This window comes from Pteropus medius, unplaced genomic scaffold (assembly GCF_902729225.1).
Source record: "Pteropus medius unplaced genomic scaffold, Ma_sr-lr_union100, whole genome shotgun sequence".
Taxonomy (NCBI): Eukaryota; Metazoa; Chordata; class Mammalia; order Chiroptera; family Pteropodidae; genus Pteropus; species Pteropus medius.
Genome location: NW_024349801.1, coordinates 5,217,533 through 5,238,536, shown reverse-complemented (window position 1 = coordinate 5,238,536; position 21,004 = coordinate 5,217,533). Strand labels below are relative to the sequence as shown.

The window sequence follows — 21,004 nt, the reverse complement described above, 5'->3', positions numbered from 1 at the left end:
AAGATTCTTTATCTTATTGCGAGTAGAAAAGTGATCGATTATATGTGTTTCAATTTTAAGATTATGGGGACTACTGGCAAATATAAACTGAGGTTGTGCTAGACTTGGGGATATTTTTTATCCTTCTGAACTCCAATGAGATCTGAGTAAGTCTGAATTAGTGTGTGTGGGAGGGGGTAGCAAACTATTTCACGGCTGGGGCTTTGTGTTGTTTTCTGTGTCTGGACTATCTTTCCATGTCTGACCGGCAGGCTTCTACCAGATTCCACCCGAAGAAGACCACCTTTAAAGTCTCCCCATGCAGACCTGAGGACTCTTACTTCTGTATCCTGGAATTGTAGCACTTGTCACAGTGCCGTAATTGTTTATGGATGTCTGTCTCTCCCTAGATTGTGTTTGGCAAAGAAGGCCCATATTTTATTCATTTTCGTATCCCCAGGGCTTATCATAGTTCCCAGTACATGGTCAGGGCTTAATAAATCTTTGTCAAACGAATGACCTGAACTCTACAGAATAGCACCTTGGATCTGCCTACACTGGTGCTATCTCCATCAGAGAAGCAGCAGCTGTTTTCTTTGGCCTCAGGTGGTAAAGTTCCAGAACTTGGCACTGAGCAGAGACATGACAAAACAATCTAGGGACAAGATTTGCATTTTCCCTAGTTCTCTGTTTTAACCAGTTGGTGACAACGTGGACAGAAATTGTGGGTTCTAGACGCAGCTCTGTACGGACTACCCTGTGACTTTGCTCACATGATGTCATTCCTGTCGCTTCACTTCTCTGCGTCTCGATTTCCCATCTTAAAACTATTTCCATGAGTCTGTGTCTTCCCCTTGAACTTCCAACCCTTTCTCCCATTGTTATCTGTCTGCCAACCACCCACACCCCAACATTTTCCAGAAATCTGAGGTCTCTTCTGACCCTAACATCTTGGAATTTTATTTGAGTAAAACGAAGTCTAGAACTATTTAGTGCATAGCTGTTTTGTTACCACTCCTTTGCAAGCATCTCGTTTATTTTTCATTATTATATTTAAATCATTCGGTTTTTTCTTTTAGGCACCAAATAACTTCTATGAAAACCCGGCATCTGTGAGTGAAAAGTGCTAAGCCTTCCTTGTTTACCAACCTTTACTAAATGGGAATTAGAAAACTTTTAAATACTTTGGAGTAAATATTAAATTGCCAAGTCAGATGTTGCCTGCATCACTTGCAAATGGGAAGACCTATATAAATGGAGTCTTCTGCTGTAGAGACTGGTAAGGGAATATTAATCCACACCAGTCTATACAGCTCTTTGGAGTGTCTTTATCCACGCCCTGAATTAGCAAACAGTTACCTGTTCGCATTATATCAAGGCTGTGGAGTCAGACTCTGGGCGTTTATCTAGACTCTTCCATTTTTGCTCTAAGGCTTTAGACAGCTATGGCACCTAGCTAAGCCTTAAAGTTTCTTCAGCCATAAAATGAGGACAACAATAGACCCAGCTCTGATATTACTAGAGAATTAAATCAGGTTATCAGTATAGAGCGTTAGCTCTGCCTGGTATGTAGTGAACATACAGTGAAAGTTGCAATTATCATTTAATTATCAAAAAGTATTAAATAATAGTAATAGTTACCATTGTGTAAAAGAGCAGCCCATTCGCTCGTGGCTTTCTCACACCGTTGTCAGCAACGGAAGCAACAATAGGAAGCAGTGGCTTTGACCTTCTGCAGAGCGTGTTAGCACCAGGGACCACAACGGCAGTCAGGTGTGACGGAACGTCTCGTGTGAGTGCATGGGAGCAGGAGCAGTGACTGTTATGAGATGTCTGAAAATGCCATCCTTTTTTTTTCAAATATGAATTTGTAAGGAGGGAAAGAAATTAGAAAAATATGATTGTATATAATTTCTATAATGGGTGGTATAAATATCTTTAAAATGTTTGATAAAAAGACCTCGTTTCACATCTCAGACCGCTTTGTAGAATCGATGATACCTTGTCATTAGATCCAGCAGTGAGTCTGTGCGTGTCTTTCTGTCTCTCTGTCTTTCTGTTTCCCTCTCTGTGTGTGTCTCTTTATCAGTCACTGTCTCTCTCTGTCTCATTGTCACACTATCTCTTTCTCTAATGGCTAATGAGGTTGAACATCTTTTTAGGTACTTAACCGTTCATATCATCTTTGGTGGTGTGTCTGTTCTTTTTCCAGTTGTTAACTTGGCTTTTTTATTATTGTTATGTTTTGAGAGTTCTTTCTGTATTCTGGATACAAATCCATTGTTGGATATGTGATTTGCAGATGTTCTCTCCCAGTCTATAACTTGTCATTTTATTCTCTTAACAATGTTTTTCAAAGCAAAAGATTTTAGTTTTATTAAGTCCAGTATATCAACTTTTTCTTTTATAGGTAGTGCTTTTGTCTATTTGTTTATCTGCCTGCAGATGTCCAATTGTTTCAACACCATTTGTTATTGAAATGACTCATTGCTCCATTGAATTGCTTTTGGATATTTGTCAAAAATCAGTTGGCTATACTTGTGTAGGGCTATTTCTGGACTCTGTGTGTTTATCACCCACCAATATCATACTATCTTGATTACCATAGCTAATATAGTAAGTCTTAAAATCAGAAAATATGACTCCCCCCAACTCTGTTCTTCACTTTCAAATTTGTTTTAGCTGTTCTAGTTTCTTTGTCTTTCCATATAAATTTTAGGATACACTTGTTTATATCTATTAAAACATTCTTCTAGGATAGGAATTGCATAAAATCTGTAGATCAGTTTGGAGAGAATTAACGTCTTTATTGTGTTAAGTCTTCTAATCTTCAGACACAGCGGTATGTAACTCGTTTATTAAGTCTTTTTTTGTTTGTTTCTTTCATAAATGTTTTGGAGTCTTCAGCATATAAATACTATGCATATTTTGTTAGATTTATAGCTACATATTCACTTTTTCAAGTTATTGTAAATGGCATTTAGTTTTTAACTTTAGTTTACAAATGTTCATTGCTAGTATATGGAAATATGATTGAATTTCGTGTTAACCTTGTATCTTGCAACCTTGCTAAAGTCATCTGTTAGTTCTAGGGATTTTTAAAAGAAGGTTCCTTGGGAGTTTGCTATGACAATAAAATCCTGTGACTAAAAACAGGTTTATTTTCTTCTTTCTAATATACATATATATTTTTAACGCCTATAGCACCTGATCTTCGTAGGTGGTCTCCCATCCAAATACTAACCAGGCCCAGCCCTGCTTAGCTTCTGAGCTCAGAGGAGATTGGGCACGTTCAGGGTGGCATGGCCGTAGACCCCCTTCTAATATTTTTTCCCGATGCTTTTAGTATCTTTCTCTTGCCTTATTGCACTAAATAAGACTTCCAATACTATGTTAAATAGGAGTGGTGTGAGAGGATATCCTTGCCCTCTCCCCAATCTTACAGGGAAAGTATTCAGTCTTTCATCATTAAGTATGATGTTAGATACAGAGTTTTTGTAGATGCTCTTTATCAGACAGAGGAAGTTCCCTTCTATTCCTAGTTTGCTATGCACTTTCATCCTTAATGGGACTTCAGTTTTGTCACATGCTTTTTTGTTGTTGTTGCATCAATTGATTTGATCATGTTTTTTCTTCTTTAGACTGTCGGTGCAGTAGGTGACATTGTTTGATTTTTGCTGTACACTCCCAGGATAAACTCCATGTGTTCATGGTATATTATACTTCTGTGTTACTGTATTTTATTTTCTAATATTTAAGATTTTTTGCACCTACGTTCATGAAGGATATTGGCTTGTCATTTTCTTGTACTGTCTTTGATTTGGCAGAGAGTAATACTGGCCTCATAAAATGAATTAGAAAATGTTATATCCTGTGAAATTTTCAAGAGGAAATTTGTAGAATTGGTATTATTTCTTCTTTAAAGGTTTGGTAGAATTTGCCAACGAATCCATCTAGGCCTGTAGATTTCCTTTTTGGAAGGTTTTAAACTATGAAGATAATTTATTTAATAGTTATTATTTAGGTTATCCATTTCATATTGGATGAGGTTAGGTAGTTTGTGATTTTCAAAGAATTGGTCGGTTTTATTTAACTTGTCGGCTTTGTGTGTATAGAGTCGTCTATAGTTTGTCCTTATCATCCTTTTAATGTCTAGAGGATCTCTAGTGATATCCCCCTCTTTATTCCTTATATTGATTTTTGTGTCGTCTCTCTTTTTTTATTGATCTGTCTTGCTAGAGGTTTATCAAGTTTGATAGTCTTCTTGAAGAACGTTTTTGGTTTTATCAGTTTTCCTTATTGTATCTCTTTTTCAATCTCATTGATTTCTGCTGTGTATTATTTCGTTCCTTCTCGTTTTGGGTTATTTTGCTCTTTTTTTCTAGTTTTTAAGGTGGAAGCTTAAATTATTAATTTAAGACCTTTTTTTATTAAATATAAGCATTTCATGCTGTCTGCATCTCTCTAGGCACTGGTTTAGTAGCATCTCACAAGATTTAATATGTCGTATTTTTAGTTTCATTCAGTTCAGTGTATTTTCTAATTTTCCTTGAGACCTCCTTTTTGACCAGTAGGTTATTAAAAAGTATTGGTTAGCGTTGTGTAAAAGAACAGCCCAAACCATCATGGCTTTCCCATACCATCGTCATGAACAGAAGCAGCAGTAGGAAGCAATGACTTTGACTTTCTACACAGTGTGTAACACCAAGAACCACGGCAACACTCCGATGTGACAGAATGTCTTCTGTGAGTATGTGAAAGACAAGAGCAGTGACTATTGTTAATTTCCAAATGTTTGGAGATTTTCCAGATATGCTTCTGTTATCGATTTCTAGTCTAATTCCATTAAGGTCATAGAAGATACTTTTTGTGATTTCAGTTGTTCTAAATTTTCAAAGGTTTGTTTGACAAGCCATGATATGGACTGTCTTGGTGAATATTCCACATGCACTTGAAAAGAATATTCTTTGTTTTCTGTTTATTCACTCAATTTATCTTTCTTCTGTGTCCCTTTTCCTGTATTCTTCAGGATTATTTAAATATGTTTTAGCATTCCATTTTAATTGATCTATTGAGTTTTTACTTTATGTACAGTTTATTTTGTTTTTGTTTTTAATGTTTGCTCTAGGAATTACAGTATATACCCTTAACTTTTTACAGTTTACTTAGAGTCAGTATTTTGCTACAACTAGTGGAAAGTAGAAACCTTATCACAATATGGGTCCTTTTATTCTCTCTCCTTTTTGTTGTAGTTTTCGTATGTATCATATCTATTTACATTGAAAACCTCATCAGCCACTATTATGATTTTTGCTTTCAACTATGTAACATATTTTAAAGGATTCAATAAGAGGAGGGTAGTCTATTATATTTACCCAGATTTTTCCCTTTTCTTTTATACTTCATTTTATTCCTGATGTTTCGTGTTTCTTTTTGGTATTATTTGCCTTCTGTATAAAAAATGTTTCTTTATAACTTCTTAAAGAGCAGGCCTACTAGCAACAAATTCTCTTGTTTTTACTTTACTTTCATTCCTGAAGGACTTTTTTTTACTAGATATAGATTTCTAGACTATCAGTTCTTTTCTTTTGGCCCTTAAAAAATGCTGTTTCACTTTCTTCTGTCTGCCACAAATTTTGTTGAAAAATCTACAGTCATTGGAATCTTGTTTCCCTATGAGTAATGCATCATTTTTCTCTGGTTGCTTTCAAATTGTTGTCTTTTGTTTTCAGCAATTTTATTACAATGAGTGTGGGTGTGGATTTCTTTGGATTTATCTTTTTTTTCATAACACTGAGCTTTCAAAACTGTAAGTTTATATCCTTCCCCAGCTTGAGAAGTTTCAGTCACTATTTCTTGATATATATATTTTTCACTGCCTTCTGCCTTCTTTCCCCTTTCCTTCTGGGACTCTAATGACACAAATATTATCCTTTAGTATTGTCCCACAGGCCTCCAAGGCTCTGTTCATTTTTTAAATCTTGTTTTCTCTGTTCTTCAGATTAGATTCTTTTTATTTATTTATCACTTATTGTTTTCATGTTCACGGACTTTTTCCTCTGTCATACTCATTTTGCTATTGAGCGTATCCAGTGGTTATTTTTTAGTTCTAAATTTTCCATTTGATTCTTTTTTCTACCTTCTTCTTTGTTGAGACTTTTAAAATCTTCCCCGGCATTTCAAGAATGTTTCCTCTTACTTCGTGGAGTATTTTTTATAATAACTGCTTTGAAGTCTTAGCTAATTCCAATAGTTGTGTCGCCTTAGCCCCGGCATCTATTGACGGTCTTCTCCCACGCATGGGAGGATTTTCCTGATTATGTGGGGGAGGGGGAGGCTAATCTTGCATTGCTTCTGAACATTTTGAATATTACGTTATGAGACTTGATCAGTTTGAATTTGGATTCTAAGTCCCTACCAGCCTCTGTGGGTTTCGGTACCAGTGGCATTTTCAGAGTCTTCGCAGCGCTCTTCAGACATGCCCCTCGTGGGCCACTCCATAGCCGTGCAGGTCCTGGGCACTGGTCTCTCCTGAACTTGAGAGCCAACAGTGTGCTGTTTAGGATTACATCTGCGCATGCTCAGCTCAGGGGTGAGCCCAGGAGCTCATAAACAGCTTTATGGGGTTATTTTCCCGAGCAATTCCCTTTTAGCAATCTCCGCAGTACCTTCCAGTTCATGCGGCCTCCTGTCTTTGGTCCTTCAGCCAGAAAGCAGGAGCTTTATTCCTCGCCAGTATTTGTTATTGCTTGTCTTCTCTATAATAGCCATTCGAATAGATGTGAAGTGATATCTCATTGTGGTTTTGAAGAGGCATCTTTTAGACTCAGCCCACCGCTGAAGTCTGCCGAAATCTTTTTGGGTCCCAGTCGTGTTAACTGTCCCTCTGGCTTTGGATATGCTCTGCTACACTCTTCCTTAGCTCACATCCATGACTAAGCAAGAAGAGGATTGAGAGAAAAATCCAATGGGTTTTCACCCTCTTCAGACCACAGCATCTCCAACTGCAAAGGCAGATTTCCTCCCTCAGCGTTTCAGGCGCCCGTGGATCCCTCTGCTGCTGCAAAAGCACTGGGGACTGGGAATGAGAGAGCTGAGAAGACAGAGACATAAAAAAAAAAGAAGAAGGAAAAAACCCTGGGATTTGTCCCGCTGTCTCTGAGACTTAGGCAACACCTTTCCTGCTCCGCAAGCCAGCACTGGGTGCTTCTCCCAGTGCTCTGCTATCCACACTGATGCTCGTGTCTGGCATGAGGCTGTGTTTAGTCCAGGCTGGGGGTCCTGGAGTGGGGATGGCAAATCGCCACCACTCTGGTAGTGCTTCAAGTTCTATATGTCTTCCCTCATCTACCTGCTTCTGTTTACTTTTCTGAGACCTTTAATAGCAGCTCTGTTTATTGCGTCCAGGTTTTATAGCCATATTCAGTGGGTGGGGCAGGGTGGATTGTTCTCATTCCATCTTCCTCCGAACCATAAGGAAGCCAGAAGACATGTGTTTTAGAGGCATTCAATGAAGAAATGAGGAAGTCAGGATGTATCTGGCTCAGGAATATTGCGATTTGTGTAGGGAAAGAGGAAAATAAAAGTTGAAAGATTAGATAGATATTGATAGAAATACCCAATATGCAGGGTCACATAAAGCAGAGGTCCCCAACCTTTTTGGCCCGTATGAGAATCTAATGCCTGATGATGATCTGAAGTGGAGCTGAGGCGGTGATGCTAGCGCTGGGGAGCGTCTGCAAATACAGATGAGGCTTCACTCGCTTGCCCACCGCTCACCTCCTGCTGTGAGGCCCTGTTTCTAACTGGCCATGGACCGGGGTCTTAGGCTCGGGGGTTAAAGGAGGTATGGAATCCTTTCCCTTGAAATTTCCTCGTCCCCATCTTTACATACCTGCCCTTGCAGAGTGGGAAGTTCCTCAGCACCCACTTAGGCTGCCAGGTCGAAGCGAATGATTTGACTGTAAGCAAATGAGCTTTATTTCTCTCTACCAAGAACATTAGGGAAAGTATACAGAGAGAAGTAGAGAAAGAGTCTCTGAGAATAAAGAATCTTTAATCTAGGATATCTAGTGTTTATATCCAGGTAGGCACCAGGTAGGCGCATGCTGCAGAATCTGATCTGGGCTTGATAAAGACGTTAATCTCTTAAAGTAGATTTCTCTTTCTCTCTCCTACTCTCACTCACTCATTCACTCAAATAAAGCAAAGCCTTTATTGCAGGAGTAACTCTTGCTTTGTTAAAAGACTTTCTGAATGAGTGAAGTATTGATACCGCTATCTGTCATTGAATTTCCATCTACACATGTCGACACGATGAGAACAAAGACTATCCAGAAATCGTAAAGCAGAACTATTGAAGTGGCCACTTCCTCCAGGGCCTCTGATACTGATGTGATCTTTAAAGTCTCTCTTGCCCTGTTGATTCATGTACTGGACATTCTTCAGATGCCTACTATGAATACTGTTTGGAATTCATATATTACTTTAGCCATTTGACAGGTTTTTTGTTTGTTTGTTTGTTTGTTTTTTGCTTTATCAGCTCATTTGATCCTTGTATCAACAGTGTAAGATACACGGGATAGCTGTGGCATTCCTTTATGATTTTTACATTGTTGTAAATGGGGAAAGTATAATTTTCCATCTTGGGTTGTTCACTTTTTCATTTCATTTTCATTTAACACAAGCGTTTTCATGATGCCATGTTATTATTGCTCTATAATATTTCAGTGAAGTGCCATAATTAATGTAACAGAATTTACATAATTTTCTTTTTGAGCATTTAGATTATTTTAAACTTTTGTTGTTATAAATAATGCTGCATATAGGTTTTTTGGCCATATTTTGGCTTATCTCCTTAGGGTAGATTAAATAGACTTTAAAAATATCGTTAAACATGTTTCGGCATGAAGGAGGATTTCAAAAGACCACAAATAACCTATGCAAAACACCAGAGTAACACAATAACAATTTTCAGATTTCTCCATGCTGAGCAGGCTTTGGATGTGCTAAGAGATTTAGTCAGAGGGAGGTACAGGTAGTGTGTACAGGGACATGAAGAAAGCGTTAGCAAAGGCAGAGAGAGAGCATGCACGAGAGAGGTGAAACTAGCCTGATTAAAGCAGAAGTTCTGTCTTGAAGAAACCGACAACCAAATGCTTATGTAAGGTTGCTTTTGGAGAGTGGCAGCATTCACCTCTGCGTGTGGCCCTGGGAGAGCTGCGTGGGCAGACTCAGGTACCTCCAGATTGCAGAGCACCTTGACCACCAGCCAGAGATGACGGATGTCATGACTAAGCAATGATGAACGCTGCCAGTTTTTAAGCAGAGTGCTTATTCTAGGCTGCCAGGTGATCCCCACGTCCAGGAGGATTCGCCCAGACCCTTTTCTCCCACAGAGACGCAGATGTCCAGTGCACACAGCTCTTTGCTTTGGCCCTTTATTGGGCCAACAGGAGCAAAGCACCAAGCTGGAAGAGAATGGACATTTGTTGAGTGCCAAACCTACCTTCCATTGGGTTCTTTGGCCAAGGACCAAGTCTCAGATCTTTAGGGAGCCTAATCCAATCCAATAATTGAGTATTGCTATCTCCATACTAGTGGTTGGGGCAATATGCACTTATTTTGCCAAATTACCCAAAAGAATGGAAGGCGAAAGGGATCTATATCCAAACTGAATCCAGCTGTCCCTGAATTGTTAGCTGTGTCCTTCTATTATTAAAGAGGTACAGCTGCTCACCAAGGGAGGGGGGCATGGCTGGTAGTAAATTCTAACATTTAGTTATAAGGGAACCAACTTAGTAAGTTAATAACAAAAATTAATAAAAAAAAAAAAATAGCTGTCAGTAAATCCCTCCTTGTTGCTGTGAACTGGAGGGCCCACCAATCTGCCTGAGGAATTTCCTAGGATGAGTTAAACATTAGTGAAGGGTAAAGTGTATATCCAGGTGCCTGTGGGAGGTGGCTTTTGAGTTGGGACTTAGTACAACTTTCGAATAACTAAGAAACCTCAAAGGCTTGGGTTGTGGAGGAGCCGTTGGCGTGTAATCAGAGATCCTTTTTCCTTCCCCTCTAATCCACCGGAGGCTGATTGACCTTCTGGACTGTTATGGTTTTTGGCACTGTGGTGAATTGGAGTTTGTTCTGGAACCTTCCACACTGTTGCCGAACCAAGGGAGGCAAGATCACCAGACCGCATGCTCCGTGAGGCAGGGAGTTTGTCTCTTGCACAGCCCTGTCCCAGCATTTATTGACCTAGTGAAGTCACGGTCTTATTAGGAAATCTGTGGAGAATTATGCTGTCTTGTTGTCTCACTGCGTTGGGGAACCCGCAGATGGTCCATTATCTTTTTCCTGTGCACTGTGAACATTTTAGATGTTTCTTTCTTCCTGGAGGTCATAAAATAGGAATTATTGTTGGGTATAACCATTATGACAGCTGCAGTGGAGAGAAGCCCGCACTGAGCATCGTAAGATGTTATCTCAGAGTGGACACCGCATGAAGCCCTACAGGTCTGACAGCTTCTCCTGCTACTAACCTGCTAACAGCAAATGTCCACCTTCCGCTTCCAGCTTCCTGAAAAAGGGGGCTTTGGAGGGGCCGTTCTGGTGGGTGCAGACTGCTGCCCTGCCAGGGCTCCGCTGTTAGGCTCGTTCCTCCCTCTGGAGCCACAGAGAACAATCTGATCCCTCTGTCACGTGGCCACTCCTTGCAAATTTGAAGACCACCGTCTTGTCTCTCAAGTTACTCAGCCCCATGGTAAATGTCCTGGACTTTCTCACCGTTGCTCAGACGACAGCATTATAATATAGGCTTTTGCTTTTACTTTTATTTTTTTTGCGTGCTTTTCAAATTCACAATAGTTCTCTCATTTTTCTTTTTTTTTAAGTCTTATAATCATTTATTAAATTAAAATGCCTTTGCACTTTAATTTAATATTTTTTAATTTAATATTTATTATTTTTTCCAAAATGATACATCCCAATGGATTGCTTTGGACTTAACAGTCGAGGACAGCAATGCACGTGGGTTCTTGGATGTGTTTACATGCTGTAAGAGAGGCTGATCGTTCCTTTCACGGCGTGGTTGGGCAGGATGTTCTAGGAGCAGCCTGACTGGCACAAGCAGAGTTGAGTGAAACTGTCACTCCTGTTTTGGATCAGGTGCTTTTGACAATGCATATTAGAGTTTAGAGTTTTTTGTTGTTGTTAGCATCAAACACATCAACTCAGAGCACATACTGTCAACTAATGAATTGCCTCTCGGTATTGGACTTGTATAGTTTTAGGTCAAAATGTCAGACTCTCTCACTAATAATTTATGAGTTATTCAAAGGCAGAAACCATGTTGTCATCACCTCTTTGCTCCCACAAATGCCCCGCACACAGAAGTCCCTCAACAAACGTCCAGCAAATAAATGAATTTCCTGTGAAGAGGTGCCTTTTATTTTTATAGTTTTATGAGATAGTGACATACAACATTGTGTACATCTAAGGTGTACAACATAATGATTTGACATTTATATATATTGTGAATGATCACGTAAGTTAACATCCATCATCTTACATAGTTACAAATATTTTTGTCTTGTAATGAGAACTTTTAAGATCTACTCTCTTAGCAACTTTCAAATATACAACACAACATTGTTAACTATAGTCACCAGGCTATGCGTCTTCAGAACTTATTATTTATCTTATAGCTGGAAGTTTGTACCTTTTTACCGCTTTCACCCATTTCCCCCACACCCTGCCTCTGTTTCTATGACTTGGTTTTTTAGATTCCACATATAATCATACAGTATTCGTTTTTCTCTGTCTGATTTATTTCACTTAGTATAATGCCCTCAAGTTTTATCCATGTCACAAATGGCAGGATTTTTTTTTTATGGCTGAATAACGTTCCGTTATGTGTGTGTGTGGGTGTGTGCGCGCACACATGTGTGTGCGTACCTGTGCCACATTTTCTTTATCCATTTATCAATCGGTGGACACATAGGTTGTTTTCATGTCTTGGCTATTGGAAACAATGCTGCAGTGAACACAGGATGAAGATAACCCTTCAAGATAGTGATTTCATTTCCTTTGGGTAAATACCCAGAAGTGGAATTGCTGGGTCATATGGTAGTTCTATTTTTAATTTTTCGAGAGACCTCCATACTATTTTCCATAGTGGCTGCACCAGTTTACATTCCCACCAACAGTGTGCAGGGTTCCCTTTTCTGTATATCCTCGCCAGCATTTGTTATCTCTTGTCTTCTCGATCATAGCCATTCTAATAGATGTGAAGTGATATCCCATTGTGGTTTCGAGGAGGCATATTTTAGACGCAGCCCACTAGTGAAGTCTGCCAAAATCTTTTTGGGTCCCAGTTGTATCATTCTCTGAATTAACTGTCCCTCTGGCTTTATGTCCCCCACGTTCTCCATTAACATGTTATTCGCATTGAGATCTGAGTAATTAATGAAGATGTAGGATAGAGCCTGGACTGGAGACCTTTGCCCATTAGTGACGGAGATATCTTTCCAAGTTGACTCTGGATAAGGTGGCTCAACCACCACGTTTCATCAAATCGAAGACCTCATCAGTTGTAAGATTGGCTATTATTTTATGCACTATGAAGAAAGATTAAAACACTGCCATTTAAACTATCACACAATGCTTTTTTTTACTTAGATTTTTTATTCTGTCCTTACTGAAAGAACTTCTTTAGAATTACTTAGACATAGATTATTATCAAGTATCAGCCTTGTCCATAATAAAGTATTAGCAAAATAAATCAGTTAAAGGATTTCTAAAACTTCTCCACGTTCAGAAGCCCATTCTTTTGAAGTTGTCCCAGAGCCATGAAAGTCCATGGATTTCTGTAAAATACCATCCTCTCTGCCATCAACATGCTCTTTATGGAGTGCTCCATCCATTTCCCTTTGGGGAGGAGGGGAGTACCAGGAGCTGGGCCCAGAGGGAGGGGCATGTTCTGCTCCCTGAGGTGGGAGTTGGTTTGTGGGAAAGTCACTTCAAGGGAATTCATTCAGCGATATGATTATGATTTACGTACTTTTGAACTTATTTTTTAATTGCTTTAAAAAGAAATAGGGTCCACTCTTGTCTCCAGACAATGACAACTGTATCATAACGGGCCTGGCTAAAAGCAATGATAAAACACATTGGATTTTAGAGAAAAAAAAAAAAAAAAACCAGAAAAGTATACTATAGTATAAAGAAATCCAGTTTCTATAAATCTCCCTAATTATACAACATTCGGGGCCAAATTTTTGGGTCTTGTCCCAAGGCTGTGATGCATTTGTTGAGTACCATGCTAATACCAGTGTATTCCTTCCACAGTGTCCCTTGATCTATGAGTCTGTAAAAAACACACGACAGTGCTAGAATATAGTTTGGCATCACGTTCTGACTTCAGTCCTCACCGCTACCTTCTGTGGTGCCCGCAGAGCCATCCTGCTAGTAACCTCTTTCTAGGTACTCCCTGACAGGGCTGTCTCCCTCGATCTACTGCACAGCGTCCGCTGTCTTCCTCTTTGAAATGAGGTTTACGTCTGCCCTTTCTCACTTCTCCCCACTTGTTACCTTCGCTTCCTCAGAGATGAGAGACAGTGATTCAGAGACTTCCCCTGTAAAAGCTGTGGGTCGTACTTAATTCTTAATCGCTGCAGCAGCTATGTGCTCAATTCCAGTCTCTTTGCCCAGCTGGGGCTCTCAGCCCTATTCAAACCCCCAGCGCGGTGCCTGTGTGCAGGGCTTTGGGGGGATCTGTGCTCACTCTCCTGAGAGCAGCTCCCCTGTAATTCCCACACTGACCTGTGTCCCTTCCTGTGCTTCCCTAGCTCTCACTGTCAACAGTGCAGTTTAGCCCTTCTCTGCCTTCTAAGTGGTTCTGTGTTTTGCATGTGCTTCTGGTTCATGATCCCCAAATCCGTGTTTAGCCTGGCCTCTCTTGGGAGCTATGGCTAATCGGCTTCACCTGTCCACATGCAAGTATGTCCCGGCAGGCACCCTGAACTCAAGGAGCTAGAGTGTGTTGCGATGGATGGCATGAGGGTCCTGAATGTGGATCCTGAACTTCCACAGACGCCTGGTCCCTCCCCCAACCTCCCACCCTGGGCTTCTTCTGGTCAGGGACATATTAGAAAAGCCCATTGCTGGGACCACTTGTCAACACTTTGCCATCAGAAATCTTTTAAATGCCTTGGAGACAGAATAATTACGTTATCCCAAGGGCGCACTGCAGTGGTAGCTCATTACATTCCACAAACCAAAGAGAGATGCAGGCTGTTTCACAGCCAACCCTATAGGAAATGTCCGGACTTTGTTGACACGGGTCACTCTCCGAGGCTGCCTCTCTTCCTTCCGGCCCCGACTTGGCAGGAATTGACCCAGCCTTCAGAGAGATGTAGCTCAGGCAGTCTTCTCGGACAAATTTCCTTACCTTTGGGTGTGATCTTACGTTTTCTGAGCCACCATGTCCTCCAGCCCTGGTACCTTGTGTGCTGGTGCCCTCTGCCCGATCGCACAATTACTCACATACTTGTCTTATTCTTCTTACTAGGTGTGCACTTTTTAAAGATTGGTTCTATAGTGCTTCGCAAGGCACCTATGCCAAAAACAGGTTTGTGTTCCAGTTGAATTGTTGAATGATTTTTCTTTCTTTCTTGTGGGCTATATTGGAAGCCCATTTAGGTCAGGAATTGTGTGGTGGTTCCTCATGCAGCCTAGCAGAATGGCTTAGGGGCAGGGCTTATAACCTTCATGGACTGAGAGATCAAGACGTGGTCTGGTAGCTTTTTCTCTGTTCAGCTATAAATAGATTGGCAGCATGGCATTTTCCTGACAGTCTTTCTTAAGCCGCTTTCTCCCTCTTGGAGTGAAAGAGCAGTGGGAGGAAGTGTGTGGTGGTGATTGGGCCAAGGCGGGCCAGCCGACTTTACAGACTAATGCTGGGTGGGGGAAGCATCCTGTGGCCATGGAGATCACCTTTGAACCCTTAGCTGTGAGTGATCAAGAACAGATATTCACTGAGTAACTCTTATGTGCCTGGCACTGTTCTGGCTGTGAGAATCCCATAGTGGAGGAAACGGACAAGGCTTCTGACTCTCAGGGAACTCCTGTTGGGGGAGCACAGTCCTAGGGTCATTAATCCTAGACCATAAAGAGGTGCAGCCAACTGGAGAGCAGCCCTGACACTCCGGAGTAGAGTCCTCCTGTCAGTCACCAGTTCAGACGTGCTTCCTTGTAGAGGGTCACCTCTGTCAAGCCAGCTGCCAATAGGCAGGTCGTCCTGTGGGGGACCCAGGTGTGCCTGCACACGGCTGTGGAGGACTAGCGTGGAGCTGCCACTGTCCTTCTCATCCTCACTGGGCAACACTCCCCACAAGAATACCCCTGCGGCTGCCTCAGATGCTGCTGCTGTCTGTATCCTGGGGAATAAGTCAGCCTCTTCAAGGTTCACAGCAGAATGACAGTCCTTTCCTGCTGAGAACTTCTGCACATGGATCCTGTTTTGATTATTAAATCAGAATGTTGGCACTTTAGGCGATCCTCAGAGAAATCAGCCACGAACAGTTTGTGATCCAGTGCTTGCCAGCAGCCCTTTGGGACATCTGGTATTTGAGGGAGAGAGCGCCTCATAGCCATGTTAAATATGACGTCTCCAGGTGTGTGGCGCTCCATCCCTGTATTACCAGGGGGATCTTATCTTCATTTAGCAGCGCGTTCCACAAATACCTATAATGAATTAACTTAGTGGATGCCTTCAGATTTTTGGAGAGTCATTTTAAAAAAATGTATGTTCCAACATCTCTGTATCTTTTATAGGACCTTGTTAGAGACTTTCATTATAATCATTAGTATCTTTTCATATGAGGACCTTATTGACAAGTTCATTTTTAAATTCAGTTCTTGGCAAAAGTTACCCTGCGGATGAATTCGTCAGAATGAAAAGAATTTCATGACCCAGTATGATTCCCGTGTTTACCTTGACTGCCAGCAAATGCCACCATATTTATTGCCCAGTTGCAGTAATGGGTTTCTTTGATGCCACTGGCCTGTAAGTAGCCCTAGATCCACATCGACTGCATATAACTCTATGGCTGAACAGCTACAAAGACATCAGTGACAGTTCTTATTCGACGTGTATTCATTCATTGGAACAACTATTGCTTCATAGCCCCAACTGCCCAAAAGTCTCTTCAGATTCCAAGGCAGAGTCAGTTATGAGCCAGCCAGAAGACGATGAGCAGATTTGTCAGAAGCTTTAGGAGCTCTTCAGCCCCTGACAGGGGCAGATAGAAGTCCGTGCGGTCTCAGAGTGTGCGAGGTTCTGAGCAACAGGAAGCGTGTTTTCACGAGGCCTCGCAGCTGCGGTCTGGCCGAGGTTCTGAAGGGCCCAGCTGTGCAGTGGGGATCTTGGGGCGCCCTCCCCACGGCCCGCCCAGGCCAGCCCACTGGAGCCCTCCGACTTGTGACTGCAAAGGGAGAGGGGCACCCGAGGGAGCAGCCGAGCGTGTTAAACAATTGCAGGAGGAGCTGCCGCCACGGTTGCTGAGGCCAATGATTTGTGGCCGCGGCTGGGAGGGGAGGGCGGGCAGCGGGAAGGTGGAGTGCTCGTGCCCCGTGCGTCGAGGCCGCGCCAGGGCAGAGACCGGTGCGCAGGGCAGCGGAGGAGGGCTCTGTGGAACCTCGACGATCCACGCCTTCATCGTGCTCGCAGCAGTTTCCCGAGCGGGCGATCGATCGCGCGTAGCAGTGTGTGGAAAGTCTCTCCCTTCTTTTCCCTCTGCTCTCCTCCGGCTGTTTCAGTGAGGCATGATTTTCCTGAAAACCGTTCATTATTATGTCGCTTAATCGCTGAACAAAAGCAGATAACAGTAATCTAATAATTGATCAAGTTCTCTTATCTCAAGACAGCCTCAGAGGCCAGAAATCTAAGCCAGGGGTCTGTCTCCCCTAATTACTACAGCCCAACCCGGTCTGACTGGAGACCAATGTTAGGTCAGTTTGAAATATAATACTCTTCTGAGAACCAGAGAACACTATTTAGTGGGTCACCTGCATGTCTGTAGATGTCACAAGAGGAGGAGCCACTGGCTAGATGCAAAGCAAACACTCAGATTTCTCTTGGAATTGAAATGGTTAAAAAAAAAAAAAGTTCGCCTATTGACAAAGACCAGATGGAATTATGGGATCGAGAGGTTTTTCCTCCTCTTTTCTATTTCTAAGCCTTCCTCTGATGACATGTTTATAATAAAGGGAAATAAAAACTAAATGATCTCCACAAGCTTGACTGAGTGCTGAGAAGAATCCGTTTGACATGAATCAATGTGAGATCCTACATCCGTTTGGAAGCGCAAGTGGCAGAGAAGGGACTTGCTGGGCATGGGCCCCGGACCTTCTTTCTAGATCAGAGGTTCCCAAACTTTCACAGCACCTTAGTGTCTCGGTCATTTTTTCCTGGCATCCTAGGCTAAAACAAATACCTAATAGTCTGAACAACTTAAGAATTTATGTCCTAACAATGTGCTTAGCTGTTTGTTTGTATTCCTTCCCTGTGGCTCCTTTAACAAATTATCATAAACTCAGTGGTTTAAAACATATTTACTGTCTTATAGTTCTGGAGGGCAGAAGTTCAAAATCAGTCTTACCGGGCTAAAGTCAAGGTGTCGGTAGGGCTGATTCCTTCTGGAGGACCCGAGGGGAGAATCTCATCCCCTTGCCTTTTCCACCTTTTAGGGGCCACCCACATCCTTGGGCTGTGCCCGTCCCTCCACCTTCAAAGCATCGTAGCCCCGTCTTCTCTAACTCTGGTCCTCCTGCTTCCCTCTTCCAAGGACCCTTGTGATTATGTCAGATCCACCTGGATGATCCCGGATCATCTCCCCATCTCAAGGCCCTGAGCTTAATCATATCTGCAGAGTCCCTTTTGCCATGTGAGGTAACCTTCTTAGGACCTGGACATTTGCGAAGGGGTACTATTCAGCCTACCACACCATTTGAAAAAATATTTTAATTTCATTCCTAAACAACCACAATTATACTTACTAACAGAACATGTTAGTAAGTTGGGTTCATCACAACTTCTAAAGCCTGTTGGGTTCAGCACAACTTCTAATGCTTGGGATAAGATTAGACGTGGCCACTCTCTTTTCATGTTCCACATTGATGTTTGTGCAATACTTGCCTTTTATCATGGTAAACTGCTGAATATCCGGCTTCACAAAGATATGTCATTGACAGGAATATAGTGTGATCTAATGGAGAAACTGAACCGCTTCAAGCTAGTAGTTTGCTTTGTGTCTGGCAGGTATCAAGTTATTACTGTGTTTCCCTCAAAAATTGAAATATTCCACAGTATCCCTGTGACTTTGCTCAGGCATCAGGGGTGCAAAGCATCCCACTCAGCTTCTTGGGCTGGGCCATATATGGTTAGAATTGGGCGTTCCCCCTTGGCCAGGCTGTCTCCTCTAGTCCTGAGCTGCATCCAGCTAAGATGTCAAACTGAGGTATCATCAGACCCGAAGTCTGTTCCTGGCTGAGCCCCGGCCCCATTCCTGGGTGGACTAAGGCTCATCGGCCTCCTTAGCTAGTCACACTGACCCTTCCCTTCTATCACAGGTCATGCAGAGTCAGTCTCTTCGGGACACCCTCTGATCACAAGCACACAGGGTTCTTTGGGCATGCTTCCGGAAGGACATTTATTGAAAAGCTGTAGACGGGCATTCAATTGACCAGTAGCTACTTTAGTCAAAGAAAGCTACATGAATGAAGTAGGGTGCCCACATCTAGGGAGTAAGCCATCCTTCAAGGATTAAATCCCAGTGTTAACGTAAGTCTGGTGACTGTTGGGGGGAAACTTATTAATACTGTTTCCCACCCAAGACCCTCACCTTCTCTCTGTTCGGACAAAACCTTTGCACGGGGCAGGCAGGGTTCACGGAGGACTCAGTAAATTGTTTTGAACAGTCTTATGAACTGGAGTCTCAGGGTAGAGGATCTTTTAGTATAATCTACATGCCATCCTGCTTCATAGTTTTTACTGGCCCTCTACCACATTTAGGCAAAATAAGGTGGGTTTTCTATGGGGAGGTTAGCTCACTGCTTTACTGAGGCTCCAGCAGATGACATTCAAGTTGTGGTTGGAGAGAGGTCAAAATATTGCAGAAGCTCAGGCAGCATCTAAAGAGACCTTCGCCCATTAGTCCCAAACAGTAGGTGGTCATGCTCTGCACCTACCTACCAGGTGACCCCCACATAGCCACACACCTCCCTCCTCCAGCCGCAGACTTCCCACCTCTAAAGTGGAAGTGAAAACGCAATACTGCCCCAGCGACGCGATGGACTGGTCAAGGATGGACCACAACTTTTACATATTCTTGTGCCTTGCAAAGCATCAACTGCTCTGATAACATCATCCTTGATTTCTTTTCTCAGCTGTCTCTCATCCCAGGGGGTCTTCTTCAGCTTCCCCCCACGAGCTGAGAGGGGCCAGCACATCTCCCTATGATGCTGCTTCTAAGACGTGCTATGTGCGATCTCATTTATCTTGGTAATAATCCAAATGATTAGGGCAGACAAATGCAAATCCATGTTTTCCAAAATAGAAAACTGGTATGGATTGAAACGATTTTCCCTGTCTGACTGAGTGGAGCTGAATTTCAAGGAAAAAGAGGCTAGTTTTTCTTTGTTTGGGCTGGTCATCAGGCAAAGTAATCACACCAGATCCCTCAGACAAAGGCTGGGGGTATTCTGGCCCCCCAGAGACACAGCCGGCCTCACAGCTCCCTCATCTGCAAAATGAACCTGCCCCTCCTCGTTCAGTGCCCTACACTTAAACCGAGAGCGAAACAAACAGATCAGAGTTCTGAATTTGAGGTTAGGTGGTGTTTTGACCTTACAGTTGAAACAAATTGTACACACATAGAACCCACAAAGTATAGATCTTCACAGTACAGACTCTGGGGGTGGTAATTTGGCAATATCATCAAAGCCTTCATAGTGTGCAAAAACCTCTGACCCAGCAACTCCACTTCTAGTAATGTGTCCTCTGGGGAGCATCAGGGAGGTGGCTGTAGGAAGAGCATGGGCTTTGCAAGGTGACCTGCTTTTGCATTCTGTGATTCATCACCTCCTAGCTGAGTGCAGGGCACCCTGCCGAACCTCTCCAATCCCGGGTTTACTGATGTGAGATGACAGACGAGCCAGGTGGGCATGAACGTGAGCCATACGTGTTATGTGTGCTGGTCCAGCAAGGTTTTGCAGTCTCTTCTTTTTGTAGGAGGAGAAGCATGTCTAATAGTTCTTGGGGACAGTAAAAGAGAGGGAGCTGCCTGAGGTCTACGGCAAGGGGCAGAGTTACAGAAAGTTCCGGATTCTCCCCAGAGAACCTTGTCTAATTGCTCAATGTCAGCTTCCTAGAGAAGTCCTACCTCTGGTTGCTCTGGGGTGTTGGAGAAATCAGAGTTTGAGCAAAACCCCGTGGGGATGTGGCTGAACAGCCACAGGAAGGCAATCGCCTTCCGAGTTCCTTCTGCAGCCGGGCCACTGTGGCGGGAAAAGGCCAGGGGGAAGGAGGTAGCCGCAGGAGGTCAGGAAACCTCCCACTAGAACATGACCACTGGCCCCTTTGCTCTCATCCTGTTCTCTAAGGCCACCTGCTCTCCTCCTGTGGCCGCCCAGCACGCCTAGAACACATTCCAGGCTCCAACCATGGCCGACAAGCCCTCCCTGCACAGCTGGCCCATCCCACGCAGCCAGCCTCTTCTGGACCAGCTGCTCTCCACTTTGTTAGCCTTCCCGGTTCCTGAACTTTCCAAAGTTATCATTGCTTAGGGCCTCTGTGCAGGCTGTTGCCTCGGCCCAGACCATTGTACTCAGCTCAGCAAACCTTCTAGTCTTCCTTCCGTCTCAGCTGAGATGTCTGCCTCCCTGACCCCTAGTCCAAAGAAGCCCCAACTCAGCGCTCTTAGATACGTCGCCTTGATATGTCTCTGGATTTTCATTTTATTAACTGTCT

General features: G+C 42.8%; 1 protein-coding gene and 1 pseudogene across 5 annotated transcripts in view; one reads left to right on the top strand and one right to left on the bottom strand.

The window, feature by feature from the left end:
* The window catches only part of KIAA0513 (KIAA0513 ortholog), a 111,918-nt gene that overhangs the window by 67,444 nt on the left and 23,470 nt on the right, over window positions 1-21,004 (top strand). The window lies entirely within an intron of this gene.
* Window positions 3,175-3,293, bottom strand: LOC120580994 (uncharacterized; annotated as a pseudogene).